The sequence below is a fragment of the Eumetopias jubatus genome, unplaced genomic scaffold, assembly GCF_037043125.1.
Source record: "Eumetopias jubatus isolate StellerSeaLion01/CBP00866 unplaced genomic scaffold, mEumJub1_p1.0 scaffold_3, whole genome shotgun sequence".
In the NCBI taxonomy this organism is placed as follows: Eukaryota; Metazoa; Chordata; class Mammalia; order Carnivora; family Otariidae; genus Eumetopias; species Eumetopias jubatus.
Window position 1 is genome coordinate 88,604,871 of NW_028274809.1, and position 20,837 is coordinate 88,625,707.

Consider the following 20,837-nt stretch of genomic DNA (forward strand, 5'->3'; position numbering starts at 1 on the left):
ACCGTACTTGAACAGTTTATTTTTATTCCTACGTTTGTGATAATATTGTTGTTTCTTTTGTACGTGAAAGGAAAACTGCCTGATTCTAAATTTTTTGTTTTCTAATATTTTTCTCCCCGAACTCTGTTTATAACACTCCATTTTCTTCTAATTTTTTTTGCAATAGAGGTGTGTGAACTCAGTGTGAATTTTGTTCCTTTGTTTGACGTGTGTTTTTTTTTTTTCCAACACCACCAAGCTGTTCTCCTATTTTCAGAAGACATTGAGTATACAATGAATTTAATATAATTCTGACCCTATCTACCTGAAGATAGCATCAGATCCCACACATTAAGGGTTTAGTCTCACAAGACTGCCCCCACTTCAGACACCAGTTGTAGTCCCATTTGTGCTTCTGACAGACTGGCTGTAAACCAGAGGTTCCCATGACCCTTTCCTCTGGTTTGATTAATTTGTTTGAGTGGCTCAGAAAACTAAGAAATGTTTACTTACATTCACCAGTTTATTATAATGGATATTATAAAGGGTGCAGATGAACAACCAGATGAAGAAGTACATAGGGTGAGGTCTAGAAGTGCCCCAAAGGCAGTAGCTTCTGTTCTCATGAAACTGGAGTATACCATGCTCCCAGCATGGGTGTGCATTTACCAACCCACAAACCCATTAAATACTTTTGTTCGGGAGTTTGTACAGAGCTTAATCTGCAGGTCCCCCAGATCCTTTTCCTCTTCACAGATTTCGTGGGTGGGGCTGAAAGTTCCAAGTTTCTAATCACTAGTTTGGTAACCTGCCCCATCCTAAGACTATCCAGAGGTCCCACCTTGTCACCTCATTACCATGAACTCAGGTGTGCTCAAAAGGAGCTTCTTATGAATATTTAAAGACTACCACTTAGGAAAATCTCAGAATTTTAGGAGCTTTGTGCCAGGAACTATGGGCAAAAACCAAATATATTCCTTATTGTAAACCACGTTGTATATAATTTTATATTCCTGTCTTGAAGTTCATGTGAATATGGTCATGAATGTGAAAATTGTCCAGAATAAGTCTAAATGGATCTTAATCATTAATTTTTCCCTATGTTTTTTCTTCATGTGCAATGTTTTCATTTGTTACGTAGTCAAAAATTTTATCTTTGATTACTGCTTTTGTTCCAGGTTTTTTAGTCATTTTATAGTTCAGTAGCATCTAAGTCTCCTCCATACCTTTTGAATGTTTACTTATATTTGTCTCTACAGATTTATCTGGGACAGTGTCTCAAATCCTTCTCATCAGTAATTCAATGCTTGAAAATGGCAATTGTGTTCTTTACTGTGCCACTTGTACATTTTAATTTTGTCTTTGCCTTCCTGGATTTCCTATAGTCTTTCCTTATCTCAAATATTTCCTTTTTATCTCAGTTCCTTGCTTTTTATTAGCATTTTCTTTTCTTTTGACTTTCTGCTACTCCTTCATAATATCTTTTTAAATTGATTTTGCATTCTATAAACTTTAGATATCAGGTCATTTCTAATATTTTCTTCTGTTACTACCCATATTCAGAAGCATATTATTTCCTAAGTCTTTGGATGAAATTCATTTTCCCTTTTTCTGAAGATACTATACATTAGAATTATGTTTTCTATTTTTCAATTGTTTTTCTATATATTCTTTTTTTTTTTTTTTAAGTAGACGCCACTCCCACCATGGAGCCCAACACAGGGCTTGAACTCACGACAGATCAAAACCTGAACTGAGATTGAGAGTCAAACGCTTATCTGACTGAGCCACCCTCATGCCCCTATGTCTTTTTTTTTTTAATAAGCTCTACACCAAGTGTGGGGCTTGAACTCATGATCCTGAGATCAAGAGTCTCATGCTCTACTGTCTGAACCAGTCAGGCACCCCTTTCAATTTTTTTCTACCTTAGAAGGCAAACTTGTTGTTAGATAATAATCATCATGTACATTTTGCCTTTGATTCTACTCATGACTTTCTTAAACCTTCAGCTCAAAAGCAGAGTGATACACATGTCCCTTAACCTGATTCTCCGTGTCTATGAGTCTTTCATCTACGTGTTCTAGACCATGTGGTATTTTCTTCTAATCAAAATAGTTGCTTCTATGACATCTTAGCTTTGTGGAATATATGAAAAACTACAATCCCCTTCTTTCATCTCTTCCCTCTACCACATTAGCCATTTGGGGAACTGCGTCTCCAAAGGTAAAATGACTTCTTCCAGTTTTTATTTCCTAAATGAACTGCCAGGTTGTTCAGTTGCTTCCTGGAATGGTTGAAGAAAAATAAATATTACAGACTATAATTAGGGAAATGGGGTTAAAGTATTCTTTAAGAAGTAACACTCAGGGCGCCTGGGTGGCTCAGTTGGTTAAGCGACTGCCTTCAGCTTAGGTCATGATCCTGGAGTCCCTGGATCGAGTACCGCATCGGGCTCCCTGCTGGGCAGGGAGTCTGCTTCTCCCTCTGACCCTCTCCCACCTCATGTGCTTTCTCTCTCTCTCTCATTCTCTCTCTCTCAAATAAATAAATAAAATCTTTAAAAAAAATAAAAAGAACAGAAGTAACACTCATAGAGTAATATATGATTACTTGGTTTACTCTTCATTTGGATTTACTATTTCTGAGGTAGGGTATAGACAATAAGGTGGTGAAAACAATACATATTAACTTCTATTTTAATATATTTACTTTATTTTCCCTGGCTAAATATCCCTGTTATTAGTTGTGTTTCTTAATCCAGGCCCATTGGCCTCGTAATTATAGGCTATCTCTCCTTAATGTTGGGGCAATTTTTCCAACATTACCAGAATTTAGTGGTGATGTGAATTTTCACCTTGTATTTCTTCTGAATTCTTTCCAGGTCATTTTAGTGGAGGATGCTGCATCAGGGACTTACCTCAGGAACCATTTAAATCAAGTTCCCCAGCCTTTTATGTCCTTCAGTCAAATGGTACAATCCCTTTCCCTGGTTCACTAATCCTGTTTAGACCTAAGGAGTATATTCTTTTAATGAAATGCTCTAGTTTTATTGCCTCTAAATTGTAATGCTAACAAGCCAGTCTTTAAAATGATTTACCTAACCTCTTTCTCTCTTAGTGCCAGATGAATTGCCTTCATCTCTTCTTCTGAAGTTTCTGATAAATCTCTGCCGTTTATATTAGAAAATGCAAAGTAGTATCCAGAAATTAAAAACAAAAAAGACTTTGTTTGCCAATAGAGTAGCATGTTGAGAATTAATATTTGCCGCCAGGAAAATGGTTTCTCCTATAAAGTTTATTTTTTTTAGTATAATATATATGTCTTTATGAGAACAGAACAAGAATTTAAAAGTACATATTTCTCAAAAGAGAGAAATAGAAATAGAAAGTAGTTTTATTTATAAATGCAAAACAAAATGGGCTTCACTTACATAAACTTCATGAAAGTCTATAGAATAAATTGAATGATGTGTCCTGAGGTTTCTTTATTTTTCTACTACTAAGATGTAGTATAATGACATTAACACAAATATACTCCCACTTTTGTTACCAAGGTCTTAACCAGCCAGATGATAATCCGTTTACTTAAGGGAATTAATAAAAATGTAATGCTGATGCCAGCTAAGCACATGTGGCTTTTGTTATTTTCTTTTTTGGTGAGCCCTAATTCTTATGATTCAGCAGACCCAGAGGATCAGGAGAAGAGGATTCAATGTGATTCTGACAGTAGCATAGCAAGCATTCAAACTACTTGGTTTAAGCCAAGTATTATGGCATTAATATGTAACATAACAACAACAGAAATCAAGGAAGCAACCTCTCTTGCAGTGCCCTCTTGTCTTTAAAAAAAAAAAATTCAATTTAATTAACATAGAGTGTATTATTAGTCTCAGAGTTAATTTAGTGATTCATCAGTTTCATGTAACACCCAGTGCTCATTCCATCAAGTGCCCTCCTTAAAGTCCATCACCCAGTTACCCCATTCCCCCACCCACCTCCCCTCCAGCAACCCTCAGTTTGTTTCCTATAGTTAAGAATCTCTTATGGTTTGTTTCCTTCTCTGTTTTCATCTTATTTTTCCTTCCCTTCCCCTATGTTCACCTGTTTTGTTTTTTAAATTCTACATATTAGTGAAATCATATGATGTTTGTCTTTCTCTGGCTGACTTATTTCGCTTAGCATAATACACTCTAGTTCCTTCCATGTCACTGCAACTAGTAAGATTTCATTCTTTTTGATGGCTGACTAATATTCCACATAATGGAATATTATATATTCCATATATATATATATATATACCACATCTTCTTTATCCATTCATCTGACGATGGACATGTGGGCTTTTTCCATAGTTTGGTGCTTGTGGACATTGCTGCTGAAAACATTGGGGTGCATGTTCTCCTTCAAATCGCTATGTTTGTATACTTTGTATAAATACCCAGGAGTGCAGTTGCTGGGTCATCGGGTAGCTCTATATTTTTAATTAATTAATTAATTTATTTATTTATTAGTCAGAGAGAGAGAGAGAGCACAAGCATAGGGAAAAGCAGGCAGAGGAAGAAGCAGGTTCCCCGCTGAGCAGGGAGCCCAATGCAGGACCTGATCCCAGGACCCTGGGATCATGACCTGAGCTGAAGGCAGACGCTTGACTGACTGCACCACTCAGGTGTCCCAGGGTAGCTCTATTTTTAACTTTTTGAGGAACCTCTATGCTGTTTCCCAGAGTGGCTGCACCAGCTTGCATTCCCATCAACAGTGTAGGAGGGTTTTCCTTTCTCCTCATCCCCACCAGCATCTGTTGTTTCTTGACTTGTTAATTTTAGCCATTCTGACTGGTGTGAGGTGATATCTCATTGTGGTTTTGATTTGTATTTCCCTGAGGCCGAGTGACATTGAGCATTTTTTATGTTTCTGTTGGCCATTTGTATATCTTCCTTGGAGAAATGTCTGTTCATGTCTTCTGCCCATTTCTTGACTGGCTTTTTTGTTTTTTGGGTGTTGAGCTCGATAAATTATTATTTATTTTTAAAGTTTACATATGAGATTACTGGTCTATTTATTTATTTGTTAAGATTTTATTTATTTAATTTTGGGAGAGAGAACGCATGTGCACACCAGAGTGGGGGGAGATTCAGAGGGAGAAGCTGAGTCCCCACTGAGCAGGGAGACTGATGCGGGACTGGATCCCAGGATCCTAGGATCATGACCTGAGCCTATGGCAGATGCTTAACTGACTGAGCAGTTTAAAATATTGGCCAGAGTTCAGAAAGTGTGTTGAAAGATCAATGTTCTAGAGATATAATCTGATCAGTTTTACCTCTAATATATATCTTGGGTCAGGCACTTTCTCCCCATCCCCATCACCAGTATCCTTGGCTAGCTAATCATCAAAACTGTTATTCTGGTTGCAACTATAGACAGTCTCCAACTTCTGTCTCTAACTCTGACTCTAAATTGTGTTCTTGATATGCTTTAAGAATGAGGTTATATCACTTCTCTGCTTAAAGGTTGCAATTAAATAAAAATTCATACTCCTTGCTCCATCTTTTAAGACCTTGCAAAATCTGTTTCCTGGCATTTCAGATTATTCCTGTGTGATTCTTGAGACTTAAAGCTAACTAGACTCTCAGTTCTTCAAGTGGTTTTACCTCAGATTTCTCATGTATGATTTCCTCTGCCTGGAAGGTTCTTTTCCAGTATGTTACCCCTAAATCCTACCCCACCCTCTGTGCTTACCTGTGTCAATATTTTTCTTATCCTTCATTTCTCAGTTTAAACACTACTTCCAGAGAATGATCTGATCACCCCAACTTCTCACATTCTTCACCCTATTCCACAACTCAGCACTGTATTTTCTTGATACTTGGCACAATGTATAAATTTTTTTAAAAACTGATTTTCTTATTTGGGTCTAACTTGTTCCCTAGACTGTGTGGTTGATGAGAGCAGGGGCCACCACTGATTTGGCCCTGCATACATATAGACCAAATGCCTAAACTCTCTTGTTGCCCAGGACTGTTCTATTTTGTGCCTGCTGACCTGACATGCTTGTTACCAACACCTCTTACTTGTTATCAACACCTATTACACTCTCACAAGTGACTTTGTTTGGATGGTAAATTACATGCCAGCTCATCATGTATACTAGACACTCAATAAATATTTGTTGAATAAATGAATAAATGGGAGGTTCTAACACATATGTTTAAAAAAAGTATAAAGAGGAGAATTTGAAGTGCAATACTATAGCTCACTGACAATATAAAATATGAACAGTAAAAGCAGCTATTTTAAGACTCCTGGAAAGTGTGAATGTTTGTATATGTGTTTTGTGAGTTTAGCAATATTAACTCTTTAAGAATTCAATAAACCTGTAGATGGAATGGTCCATGAAGGTCTCTAAAATTACAGACTCTCAAAATATAGTTTTAGTTCTATGTAGTTTGCCACTGGTAAGTAAATGTTATATCTTAAAACATTCTTTTTTTTATTGTTAAAAGATTTGTTTGTGTCTAGCTAGCTTTTCTTCTCTTGAAACTAAGGTCTATTACTAATGTTCTACTAGTTGGTAAATGGTAATTGGAAATGGAGAAGGAACTAAATCCCTCTCATCTTCTATTTTATTTTATTTTAATTTATTTTATTTTATTTTATTGAAATCTGTAATCAAAGTAATATTTATCTTAATAGGCCCATTTTTTCATTTTCAAATCATTAGAAAATAGGAGAAAAAATAATACTAGAAAATTAATAAATGTCATTACAGCTTTTTCTTCAGAATTATTTCTTTAAATACAGATTTTTAAGAGTCTAAAAATTCACTCAGAGTATTTAGATATTTAATATGTATGAGAGAATAGCTGGAATTTCTTTTAGATAATTTGCTTTTAAATATATATCTTTTGCTCTATTTTGACGTTGAGAAGTGGTATTACTTCATATTATTTTGAAATATTATTCAGTATTCCCTCAGAAAAATATGTCCACTGGTCATATAAATTTATATGAAGATAGCCTTAAAAATATATTTCTCTAAAATATTTAACATATGAAGACATTTGGATTTTAGATACTTTTTTAAAGAAAGCATTTGCAGGCCGAATTTTAAAAATAACTTTGCAAGCTGTTAATGAATATAACATGTTTTGACTTAAAATTTCAGAATTTTCACTCCATTTAAATGCAAAGAAAAACTAGAAAATTATTTCACTTAATTATAACACATTTTCCCATTAGTATTCAAAATATCAGATTTCATTTATCCAAAGCAGATAACTGGAATAACTCCATTTGTATAGAAAATATCAAAACACCAAGAAAATAATGTTTCAATGTATATGTATTTATGGTGTATATATAGAAACATGCATATATACATAAACATATGTACATATGTATAGGTACGGCTGTATACTTCAAAAACAAACACACACACATACCTATGCACATGTTTTTCACATGCATCTATACATACATGCACGTCTTTCACATACGTCGATACGTGCACATATTTATATACATTCATATGTGTGCTCATGCACACTTGCATTTATGTGTATATATATATCCAGGAATGGTGCTGAAACGTTTAATTTTGTTTCAAACAATAAACAACATAGAGAATTAAGCAACGTAAATTATAAAATATAGTTACTTTGTGCTTCAGCATTAAAAGTAATGAAGTTTATGTTTTATTAATATTAAAAAATATTAACACTAAATGTGAATAGTATTTATTGTTGAGTGGGACCAGGAATAGAGGAGGCGGTTGGATATAAGAAAGTACATGGGCTTTGGCATGAGAGAGATCTGACTTTGAATCTAGATTTTGCCATTTATGTAATCTTAGAAGTTATTTACCTCCCTGACCTTCAGTTTCTCCATCTACTAAATTAAAAGTATTATTACATGATGTACCAACAGGAGCACTTTGTTAATGCAAAATGTAATCTCTATACTCAGTGCTCAAAACCTATGGGGTTCAAATTCACTCATCATATTCTTAAAGGATATTCGCAGACCCAAGTACTTTCAAAGTAGGATTATTGGGTTAGTCTCAAAAGCTTGTCCTATGAGAACTAGCAAGATTTATCCTGGGAAAAAGAAACAAGTAATGCATGAAAACTAACTTCAAAATCTAAAGAGCTGGCATACAGGAATACTTATTTTCTCTCTTGGTCTATTTGGGTAGATGGAATTATGAAAATTGAGTTTTGAACATCATATAAAGTAAGTAGGTATTATTATATTGCAGACCCTGATGACAGACTGAATCTATTCAAACTCTGAAAATGATATAAATAGCATAAAATATGTATTACAGAAACTATAATGTGAGTAGAAAAAAATAAGAGCAACATTTCTCTAGTTTCAGGAATTAAGGCAAATGATTGAGTAATATCATTAAAAAAGTAGGAAAGTTTTGAATCAAGAATATTGGGAGAGGGTTAATATAGAAAGAAAGAGGCCTTTGTTAGAGAGGGTAGAAGAAAGAAAGATTGATTATATTAAAAAATTTAACGTGGAAAGACAGGCAGTTAATAAACTTTACGTCTAATGGTAACAGTCCATTTAACCAAGTAGCAAGCTCATTATGTAACCAATGCAACACTGCATTTTATCTCTAGTATGCCATTTAATATTTACAACAACAATGTGAGATGGGCAATAATATATCATTGCCATATTGCAGATGAAAAAAACTGAGGATGAATACCCAACTTTTACATCAACATGAATGGGACTGGAGGAGATTATGCTAAGTGAAATAAATCAAGCAGAGAAAGTCAATTATCATATGGTTTCACTTCTTTGTGGAACATAGGAATAGCATGGAGGACATTAGGAGAAGGAAGGGAAAAATGAAGGGGGGGAAATCGGAGGGAGAGATGAACCATGAGAGACTATGGACTCAGAAACAAACTGAGGGTTTTAGAGGGGAGGGGGGTGGGGATGGGTTAGCCTGGTGATGGGTATTAAGGAGGGCACGTACTGCATGGAGCACTGGGTGTTATACAAAAACAATTAATCATGGATCACCACATCAAAAACTAATGATGGTATGGTGACTAACATAACATAATAAAATAAAATTAAAAACAAAAGAAAAAAACAGGATTGAAAAAAATGAGGATTAGAACAGTTAAATAATTGCTTAAGGTCACACATTTGGTAGAGCAAAGATTTAGAATCAGAATTATTTTACATCAGAGTTTGAGCTTTTAACCATTATATTCTACAGCTTCTATAGAGTATCAGTTTTTGTGTTTTTTTTTTCCCTCCACATTTCACATTGACATTTAACTTCTTAAATATTTTGGCTACATATTTATGTGTACCAACAATTCAATAAAAAATCTGACAAATGTAAAAATTTAAAAAAAATTCCTTGATTAATTTTCTATCAAGTGCTCATAAATGTTCACAATTATTTTTCGCTGTTATTTTAACTTTAATTAATTAATTTTATTGGGATCTATTAGTTTGCATGTAAATTATGTAGTGGAAATTTCATTCTTTAGTTTTTTCAGATTCCAATTGTATAGACTATAGATTGTGACATAAGCATTTTCAAGTGTAGCCATTAATTTTAACAAGATCAATTTTCCCAAGTCACAAATTGCTGATCTTAATTTTATCATGAAGTATTAATTTTTCTGTCATATTCAAATTTTACCATATAAGTTTAAGTCAGTATCTGTTTTATTTTGTTCTGATTGTGTTGCTGGCATCTAATTTTTTTGAGGATCAATATTTATATTTTATAGCCTTGTTAAAAAGATGCAATTCTTCAGTATATTTTGAATCTATTATAAGATTTACTATTATGATTTTAGCCATCATCACTAGCTAATCGAATTAATCTCATGGACCTGACCTCAGAGATGTACCAGTGCCACCCAGGTAGAGAAGAGAAGTGACCATGCTTCCATTCTTTCCTGGAGATTTCTGTTAGGGGGCTCTTGATAGCATCAGCTTGGAGTAAAGATCAAGTTCAGTGCTGTGGGATTTCTAGAAACAAACAACTGTGATGTCTGGATTTGGGTTGGATTTTTGTGCTGAGGGTGGGATCATGAAATGTTAAACAGGTTTTAAGCATTCACCAAAAATGTGTTTCCTGGGTGGAATCTGAGATGAGAAAGATGAATTTATGCCTCCATCATTGGTATTTCAATTAAAATTTTGCATTTCTAAGAGACAGATATCATTTCCAATTTTTCAGGTTAGTAACTAAGTTCTTTTTTTGTTATTGTTGTTTAGTATTTCATAACCATTAACAACTCTGCAATCCAGCTGGACTTGGAAAATAATAAGAAAAGTATGGAACCCATAGAACTGCAGCAAAAGCACAAAGATTATAGGGTATTTTGAGCAGATGGGGGTAAAGGGGTGCTCTCCTGAGCTATAGAAAGAATGGCCTAGTAGTTAAGATAAACCACAAGTCAAATTTATTAGGTTTGTCCACAGTCAGCAATGGTGATCTTCTTGCTGGTCTTGCCATTCCTGGACCCAAAACTCTCCATTGCTTCCATACTATTCATGTTGTCTTTCACTTTGCCAAAGACCACATGCTTGCCATCCTACCATTCAATCTTGTCAGTGCAGAGGAAAAACTGGGAACTGTCTGTGGTGGGTCCAGCATTTGCCATGGACAAGATGCCAGGATCCATGTGCTTCAGGATGAAATTCTCATCAAATTTCTCCCCAGAAATCGACTTGCCACTAGTGCCATTATGGCATGTGAAGTCACCAGCCTGACACAGAAATCCTGGAATAATCCTGTGAAAGCAGGAACCTTTAAAACCAAATCCTTTCTCCCCAGTGCTCAGAGCATGAAAGTTCTCTGCTGTCTTTGGAACTTTGTCCCAAGAGCTCACTGTCCATGACTATGTCGAACAACATGGTGGTGTTGACCATGGCTGGAAGTCTCAGGTGGCTCCTGGGTGGTAACATCTGTAAAGCCTGTAACTAAGTTCTGAATCAAGTCATACATCTCAAGATTACAATTGGAACTTGAAAGTGAGTTGTCTCCATGTTTAAGCTTATGCACAATGATTAAACCCAAGTATGGATGTATAGGGAGCCAGTGTATATGAGGGTATGATTTTCTCCAGAAGTAATATTCAGTCCAGCTGTTTCCAATAACCTGATACTTTGATTAAACATAGGCAAATGAAATAGAAAGTATAGACAAAGATTTCTTGGTTGCTAACAGAAGCATTCTGGAAATAATTCACGTTGGTTTCTATTCGGTTAGAAATGAAATGATTGGCTTAAAGGGAAAATATTAAGTGGATCAATGGAGAGGTCATAATGATACCAAAGAACGTTTTTGTTAGAAATAAATGTACAGAGGGGCACCTGGGTGGCTCAGTCGTTAAGCATCTGCCTTCAGCTCGGGTCATGATCCCAGAGTCCTGGGATCGAGCCCCGCATCGGGTTCCCTGCTCCGTGGGAAGCCTGCTTCTCCCTCTCCCACTCCCCCTGCTTGTGTTCCCTCTCTCACTGTCTCTCGCTCTCTGTCAAATAAATAAATAAAATCTTAAAAAAAAAGAAAGAAAAGAATAGCCAGCATATTAAAAAAAAAAAAAGAAGAAAGAAAGAAATGTACAGAAAAAGTGGAAATCCAGGAGGTAATTATGAGGAAGATTTTATGTTTAACACCTTAGACAGGAAGCACTTCATAAATATTTCAGTGTTTTTTGTTTTAAACCAAAGAATTTTGTACTCAAATGAGAAAGCAAAGAAAAGACAAAGAATACTTATCCTGAGGTGGCTGCTTTACAATCTCCGTAAAGACTCAAACACCTATTCATTGTGACAAAGAGCATGGGTCATATGTTAGATCAGAGCAGTTTGTGCAGTGTAGCCCTGTGTTTGATCAAAATGAAATGACTAATGCTATTATGTGTCTTTTTGAAAACAAAAAGTTAGCACAAAGGCATGATAATGGCTTTTATTTTAATAATTTTATAGTAATAATTTATCTGTCCAATATAGGAAGTGATGAGTAAAAATGGCAGAACTCTTATACCTTCATATATGATCAGTATCCTCTTATGGGAATGAAGGTTATTGGCCACTTAAATAACCGAGAGTGTACATTAGTGCCCTGGCACTCAGTTTTGTGACCGGTTATATCACTTTAAGCTTGGACGCTTTTGAAATAAATAATAGCAGAAGATCAAACAGCTGGGAAATCAGCATGCAGAGAGAAAAAGAACAAAGCTGCAAAATAAATTTATAAAAGTTACTGGAGGATCTGAGAGAAAGTTGCTGAGAAGTCCAAGATCCAATGTACTTTAGTAAATATAAGCTATATGAAAAAATGTCTACAAAGTGTTCAACACTATTTTGGGCATATACCTACTACTCCCACCCCTTACATTTCTCCCTGATTTTTCTCTGACATATTAGATTAAACTATTGAGTAGATATGATTCATAACCTCTGAGTTTACTAGGTTAGGAAAATGGGACACACAATGTATTATATCCTAGCATGTGGTGTATCTATGAAAATTGTGCATTGAATTGGTGATCATGTACATTCAGGTTTAACAAGTAGGTATCAAAATTGTGATTTTAATGAATTTCTCCGTGAGAAGATGGAATACTGGGATTTTACACAAAATAAAAGCACATTGTTTTCTTTTTTCATTTTAACCAAGCAGGAGGGTTTCTAAGGCCTCACTAGGTTACCTTTGTTCACATTAGCCTGCCATTGTATTTTTTTTTTTAAAGATTTTATTTATTTATTAGAGAGAGAGAATGAGAGATAGAGAGCACAAGAGGGAAGAGGGTCAGAGGGAGAAGCAGACTCCCCGCCGAGCAGGGAGCCCGATGTGGGACTTGATCCCGGGACTCCAGGATCATGACCTGAGCCGAAGGCAGTCGCTTAACCAACTGAGCCACCCAGGCGCCCAGCCTGCCATTGTATTTTTTAAATTCACATTTTAACGGCAGTCATAAATAATGCAGTAACTGCCAACAATCAGATTACTTTCTTATTCTATCATTTAAGCATTATATATTAAAATAATAAAAACAACTTTTATACAACATGTTTATTCTCTTCTTCAAAGCGGAATTTCTTCCACATCTCTCCTAGTGCCTTATGAAAAAGAGGTGGTCAATATATGTTTTTTGATTGATGGAGGATATGAACGATGAAGCAGAGCCAAAGAGTAGTTTTTGTGATTTGGCCACCTTAGTGGCACCAGGTATTAAGAAAAAAAAAAAAAAATGTTTGGAGAGGAAAATTTTGTGATATTATCTAATTATAATGCCAATATATAGGAAAGTTAGGACATACTGTATATATTTTTTTTCCTCTACTCGGGAAAAAAGGCATAGTTTTATTTATTTTATATTCAGAATTGTAAAATCCAACTGTTTTACAGGCTTAATTTAAGTCTAAAAATTATATTTATCCTTTTTGCTTAATTAAGGTAGATAACACTATATATATATACATATTTAGTCAACATAAAACACAGTTGTTAACAGCCACCTTAAAACATTTTTACAAGATGGAATATAAAATAAAAATGTTATATATATATATATATATATACCAACTTGTGTATAAGAATTGTGAGTTAAATGTCACAAAAAGGAAATATGCCCTGAATATTCAAGAAATACTTTTAGTCCCTTCTTCATGTGAGATATACTGGTGGTAGACTCTCTTGCTCTCTGGTCTTACCAGATACTGAAGATTCAGGTTTCTTTTCCACATTAACACAATCCTCACGATCATCCAGGACCCCATCTTTCTTAACCTAGAAGTGTCTTGGGACATTGAAGTTAGATGCCCATGTGGGCAGTTCAGATGGGACTCACCAAGATCTCAGGGTACACATTCCACTTCTCTGGAGGATGCGTGGACACCAGTCAGTAGTAGGATTAGTTGAACAGTTGAAGTTGCTATTCAGTACAGGCAACATTGGATGGCAAGAGGTCTGTAGGTGTTAGCCCTGCATTCAAATTGCTCTTTGATACTGACCAGAAGTGACAAAGGAAATGAGTTGAGGAGATTCTCAGTGCTGACTTTCTGGTCCATCCAGATGGACAGACCTTATCTCTGGTTCCAGAAACCTCTATGAAAGTCTAGATCACACATCTCTTTTGCTAGAATCAACAACATTTATTAGGTCGTCTAGGGAGTTTAGCTAATCTACTTTTAATTATCTTCCAAATCTATTCTTCTGACATAAAGTTAATTTGCTACATTGTCCTTGATTCTTGATTTTTTTTAAATAAATGTAGTTTATCTAATTTTTTAGGTTTGACTTTTAGAAATATTATTATTATTATTATTATTATTTTATTCTTCACCTTATTCAAAAATATTTTATTGGTTAGGGCTGCCAAAACAAAGGACTGCAAATCGGGAGGCTTAAACAACAGAAATTTGTTGTCTCACAGTTCTGGAGGCTGGAAGTCTAAGAGCAAGGTGTTGATAGCAAGGTGGGCTCCTTCCAAGGGCTGTGAGGGAAGGCGGTGGCTGCTCCAGGCCTCTCTCCTCGGCTGTAGATGGCCATCTTCTTGTGTCTTCCCATGGTCTTCCCTCTATGCCTGTTTGATTTTTAATGTAAACTTCAACATCTATTTTTAAAAATAAAAACTAAGCATTAGTTCCTTTCTTATTGTATTTACTTAAGAAAAAACTGTATTTTTTTCAAGTTTTTATTGAAATTCTCGTTAACATACAATACAATATTAGTTTCAGGTGTAAAATATAGTGATTCATCACTTACAACACCCAGTGCTCATCACAAGTGCCCTCCATAATACCCATCACCTAGTTAACTTATTCCCACCCACCTCCCTTCCAGCACCCCTCAGTTTTTTCTCTGGTTAAAAGTCTGTCTCCTGGTTTGCCTCTCTGTTTGTTTGTTTGTTCGTTCCCATATGTTCATCTGTTTTGTTTCTTAAATTCCACATATGAGTGAGATCATGGTATTTGTCTTTCTCTGACTGACTTATTTTGCTTAGCATAATACACTCTAACTATATCCACATTGCCAAATCTATGTATGCCTTTGACAAAAAGAAAGATCACTTACAAGGAAGTAAAGACATATTAATATTTTACCCATAACTTCACATAGGCACCATGTTTGTGCTGGAGATTCAATGCAGAGCAGGACACTGAAGGTCCCTGCCCTTATAATCTAGTAAAACTGAGGACATGGACAAGGACTTTAAGAATAATTTTTTGTGATCCCTAAAATATTTTGAGAGAGTGAGAGAATAAAATCATCATAATGTCACCAGGTCCAGCTGTTGCATTTACCATAGAAGTTACTAGAATTTAATGGTTATTTTGGAAAATCTTAGAAAAGTTTTATTCTGATGAGCTCATCCTTTGACAATCAGATATTGAAAGGGTTTTATTCGCTTTTAAAGGGAATCATACAGACACCTAAGAATAAAACATTTTATTCTAAAAAATGTCTTTAGACTTCTGCCACAAGAAGAACTTTTTTTCATTGCCATTGCTCATTAAGGAATAAAGCTTTTGATGAACTTGTGAAATCTTGGGAAGGCTAATTTCCCTCTGTACTATCAGTCATTGTTCGAAGATTTAAATTTCATAAAAAGAACAGTCATCTGCAAAAGTCTTTGCTACTTAGATTACAGAGTTTTAATATCCATTTGAGCACTGCAATTTGTGGATAGCATAGATTACAAATTATAATTTTGTCTTTTCTGTGGGATTTTACACAAAGCCTCTTGAATGGTTCAAGTTTCACATTAAAAAGGCCTTGATGAGTGAGGATGCATGACTATATATTTATATATTGCATTAACAAAAGGAGTAGCATCCAACACAAGTTCTATCCATAACACGTGGCTGATTAGTCATGGTCAAAAGAAATTAAAGATAATGTTTTAGGAAATATGCAGAACAGTTTTTTTTTTCATTAATTCATTATTTTATTTATTCATACAACAAATACTTAGTAAATGCCTATAATGTGTCACTCTCTCTTACGGGACCTGGGAGGAAAGCAGTGCATAACTTCCTGCTTTTTTGGAGCTCACTTTATAGTGCAGGAGACAGATAATAAAATGAATTAAATATATTCATCAAATAGTTACAAAATTTTTGAAGCAAAAGAAACGGGACAAAGGAACGGTCTATATAGAAGTAAATGGTGCTATTTTAAAGAGAGTGATCAGTGGAGTGTTCTTGAAGGATGTAACATTTGAGCAGAAAACTCTAGGGTATGAGGAGAGCTGAGGAATGGGTGTTCCAGAGAGAGGGACAGCAAGTATAAAGGCCTTGAGATAGAAGAAAGCTTGATAAATCAAGAAAAAGCAAGAAAGCAGGCATAGCTGGAGAGAGAACAGGGGAAATAAGAGTTGATTAGGTCAGAATTGTGATTGGAGGCCACACCATCCTGGATCTTGCCACCATAGAAAGGGCTTTGGATTTATTCTAAGTAAAATTGGAAGCTTCTGTAGGGTTTGTGGTAGTATGAAATAATCTGACCTTGTTTTAGGAAGATTACTCTGTTTCCTAGAATGAAAGAAAGTGGAACTGACATACCACTTTTAGAATTACTATAGCTCAGTGTGTCACCCTGTATAAATTTAAGAATGCAGTAAGCACTGTGCTTACTGAAATAAGAAAGCATCTTATTTCAAATCTGCCATCAAAATGAAGCTCATGATCTGTCACTGCTGTTTAACTGAACCAGCATAATTTATTTATGCACAGTGAGCCCAGGATATGTACTACAGCAGAAGGGCTGGAGAAAGATGCTTTAGGATCCTGCAGTGTCTCAAGAATGTTCCACCATGGCCAAGATAAAAAATGATTATTATTTTTTAATAAGTAATTATTGAAGTGGCAATTTGTAATATTTTCTTCTAAGACTTCTTTAGACAACAATAAGGAATGGTCAAGAGAAATCTTAAGATTTTTTTTTTCCTTATTGGGGAAAATATTTAGATTCTGAGTGCCTGTTCAAAGGATATAGTACAATTTTACACAAAATATAAAGTATAAAATATAAAGTGTAAAAATATAAATTCATGGGGGTTAAATTCCACTTTACCATTGAGTTACCTAACCTGTCTATGGCTCCTCATCTTTAAATTGGGGATAAGAGTTCCACCTACTTACATAGTGGTTGTGACCATAAAGTGAGTTAGAACATGTTCCTCCAGGAATGTTAGCCCATGCTTATAACCACTAGCCTTATCACAGTGCTTTACAGAGAATTAATATGACTTATTTTATAGTCAGAGTTTTGTTTTATTTATATTAGAACTTGATACACAATAAAAAAACAAAGTGACAGAAAAAAAACTGTCTTTAAGACATTCAGGGAGGTTTTAGAGGGGAGGGGGCTAGGGGAATGGGTTAGCCTGGTGCTGGGTATTAAAGAGGGCAAGTACTGAATGGAGCACTGGGTGTTATATGCAAACAATGAATCATGGAACACTACATCAAAAACTTATGATGTAATGTATGGTGATTAACATAACATAATAAAAAAATAAATTGAAAAAAAAAAAGACATTCAGGAAGATTCCCTACCAACTCTGAGATAATGTCATTACAATGCATGGCAAACTTTTGAAATCTTCTAAAATTATAAACTCATGCTCGAATTACATCATTGTACATATGATGCAGGTGTCTGTGGTTGTACCTATGACTTCTTTTCTAGAAGAGTAATGCCAAGTGCTCATGTTTTGATCATAAATGAGAATTAATTTTAGAAGGTAGGTGTTAGAGGATTTTTGTAACCCACTTTTTCAGTATGGTCAACTTTTACTGGATCTTAGATTGATATATTTCTTTAATTGGATTTTTTGAGGGTGCCAGTGTCAAAGTGTTGCTGGAATTTACAATTTGATAAAACACCTACTGAGCCATGCCAGCAGATGAAGGGTGAAGGAGAGATAGTAAAACAAGGTCTGTGAGGCCAGAGCAGGTGCTGGTGTCCAGGAAGGTCTATAGCAGTGGTGCATGTTGTCCAATCCGCACCAGGTTCCCATTGATCAAGAGGCGTGAAATGATAGACAACAAATTGAGGAAGGAATTTGAATTCAAAAATAACTTGCATGCAGAAGCAGAATTGCTTTTGGACCAAAGATATAGCTTGAAAGCAATTTGGCTTGTTTAACAGCTTACATTACCCTCTTATGTATAGAAAGATCTGAAGAAAAACCTCTATTCATATTCAAGTGCAGAATCAGAAGTTGCATACTCCCCAAACCTACTCTTGATGTGGGCCATTGAAGGAGACTTAGAGTTACTGAAATTACCATTTATGTTGACAGAGGCATGAGGGGTGGAAGATAAACCACAAAGTTAAAGATCTCATTTCAGGCAGGGACATTCATCCATCTTGTGGTTAACAGCAATTTATTCCCCCTTTCTTTCCGGAGCATCATTTCTTTGTATCTGTTCTTAGATCCTCAATGACATTGGCTACAAAATTAATTAACATCAGTTCTGCTCCTAGGATGATCTCTGGTCACTCTCATATCTATTTTGTGTCTCTAAATTGGGTAGGAATTCTGTAACTTTGTAATTGTTTCTGAGGAACATTTCACTCTTTAATCCAAAGTCATTAGTAAATAAAATAAGCTGTTTGTGAGCCAGATCCAAAGTTGAGTTTTATTTTTCCACAAGACTTTTGGTTCTGTTCATTCCTTGGACTATCTTCTCAACCAAATGGCTTTAGACTTCAGCAAGCAATATCACAGTCATGTTGAGTCTTTTCCACCAAATTAGTAAAATGCTTTTCTTCCAGAATGTTGAGGAGAAGTAGGCTGTGTTTGTGGCTAATGCATTTATTTCCCAGACTTCAACGAACTTTAGCTTCTTAAACTGAATCTCATTAGACAAATAATGTACAATGTTGTTTATTTTAGTATAGCAGTTATTTCTAATTGAACACATATTTATAATGATATTTCTGGTTACCTTGACTTTCTTTAGACAATTTTGTGTATAAGAGCATTATTATAAATAATGGAGGAGAATGTGGTATATTTCAAAAGAAGTAGGCACAATACAGTGATTGGTATACATATACTATATATGGTAATATATATATATAACACTACATATGTAAACACTACATATATAACATTATATATAACACTATATTATATAACATATATATCATGGCACCTAAAGAATAGGCGTTGGGATTTATATTGTGGCTTTATTACCTTACAACATGAATTGAATATAGAAAACACTAATGCATCTATAATGAGTAATTAAATACATGAATATATTTTCTATCTATAAAGGAAAAATATAATGGAAATTGTATTTTTTTATTTCCAACAGTGACCCTCAAATTATTTTGGGCATGCTTTATGCAGCACATCTGAGAACTGTTTTTATGAGAGCATTAGCTGATGAATGTCTGCTGACCTGGAATTAATGCTTATTATTGAATTAACTGTATATTGTGTGCCATGCTACTATACATAATCAGCCAAAGACATTGATTCTTCCATGCTAAGGGTTCAAGAAGCTTTATACAAGAATCAATATCGATTTTTGCAGGTGCAATCTAGAGCAAATTTCTTGATTGTGAAAGACTATTTTTCAAATAGTGGCTCAAAAAGCTCCTAGTTTCTTCTAATATATTGGCTGCAATAATCTCAGCTCAGAACCAGTTATTTGCAGAATATTGGCTGCCAGAGGTTGTTGCTTCTAACAGTGGGTCTACATTGATCTCAGTTTTGTTTAAAATACTTGTGAACTGGAAATTTATTTATGCTTTCAATACCCCGGATAAATGGCCAGGCTGAGAAGATAGTGTAGATTACTGAGAATTGCCTAAAATAGATTCAGGGAGAAGATTGATTAAGTTTTGCCAGATATATGGCATTCAACATGTCATTTCATGATCAGATACAGGAGTGAATCCTACTAAATTACTAATTAGGTGTCTTAACTGTTTTCTAACTGTTTATTTCATATATATATATGATTAAATATAAAATATATAAAATATAAAATATATATATATATATATCCCAGGCAACAAAATATGAAACTCATCTTTCTTTAATTATTTTCACCATATTCTTCATCATGACTAGTAACTTGTCCAATAGTTTCCATCTATTATAATAAAGGCTATAGAATAGAATATCTAATATATGTTATAAGACTCAGACTACACATGGGCAAGTGTGCCATTCTAGCCAATGGAAAAATTTACTGCTGAGAGTGTCTTTATAGTGAAATTCAATTACCTCAGCTCTAAAGTTATTACAACCCAAATCCAAATAACGGAATTGTAATTTGTATCTAAGTTACACCAAAATAAAAGTGGATACTCAATGAATAATAATAATAACAATAATGTAATAAAGAATGTTTTAAAATCGGAGCCCCAATGCAGTGAAATTGCTCTTATACCAAGTGCATCACAAAATTCTATTTATAAGAAGCCCTAGATGACCCATATATTATTCTTTTGGGCTATAGTAATAATTATCTTTCTTTTGTGTTTTTATCATGTGCCGGGCATTCTAGTAAAAGCTCCACATAGCATTTAATCTACACAGTAACTCTGTAAAATATATCTTCTGAAGAAAATCGAGGCTCCAAGAAATGAAGTAACTTATAGTCTCAAATGGGAAATTATAAACTAGAACTCAAAATTGATCTTTCACCCTTTCTTTAACATAACATATTTTTTATAACACTTTTAGGTTTACTGAAAAATTGAGATGATGGTAAGGGAGTTCTCATATATCCTATACCCAGTTTCCCTTATTACTGATATATGAGATATTTGTTATAATTAATGAACCATATTGATACATTATTTTTAACCTGTATACAGTTTGCTTAGATTTC

General features: G+C 34.6%; 1 protein-coding gene and 1 pseudogene across 2 annotated transcripts in view; one reads left to right on the forward strand and one right to left on the reverse strand.

Annotated features, from left to right (window-relative positions):
• The window catches only part of LRP1B (LDL receptor related protein 1B), a 1,880,289-nt gene that overhangs the window by 1,464,813 nt on the left and 394,639 nt on the right, over window positions 1-20,837 (forward strand). The window lies entirely within an intron of this gene.
• Window positions 10,430-10,895, reverse strand: LOC114207247 (peptidyl-prolyl cis-trans isomerase A pseudogene; annotated as a pseudogene).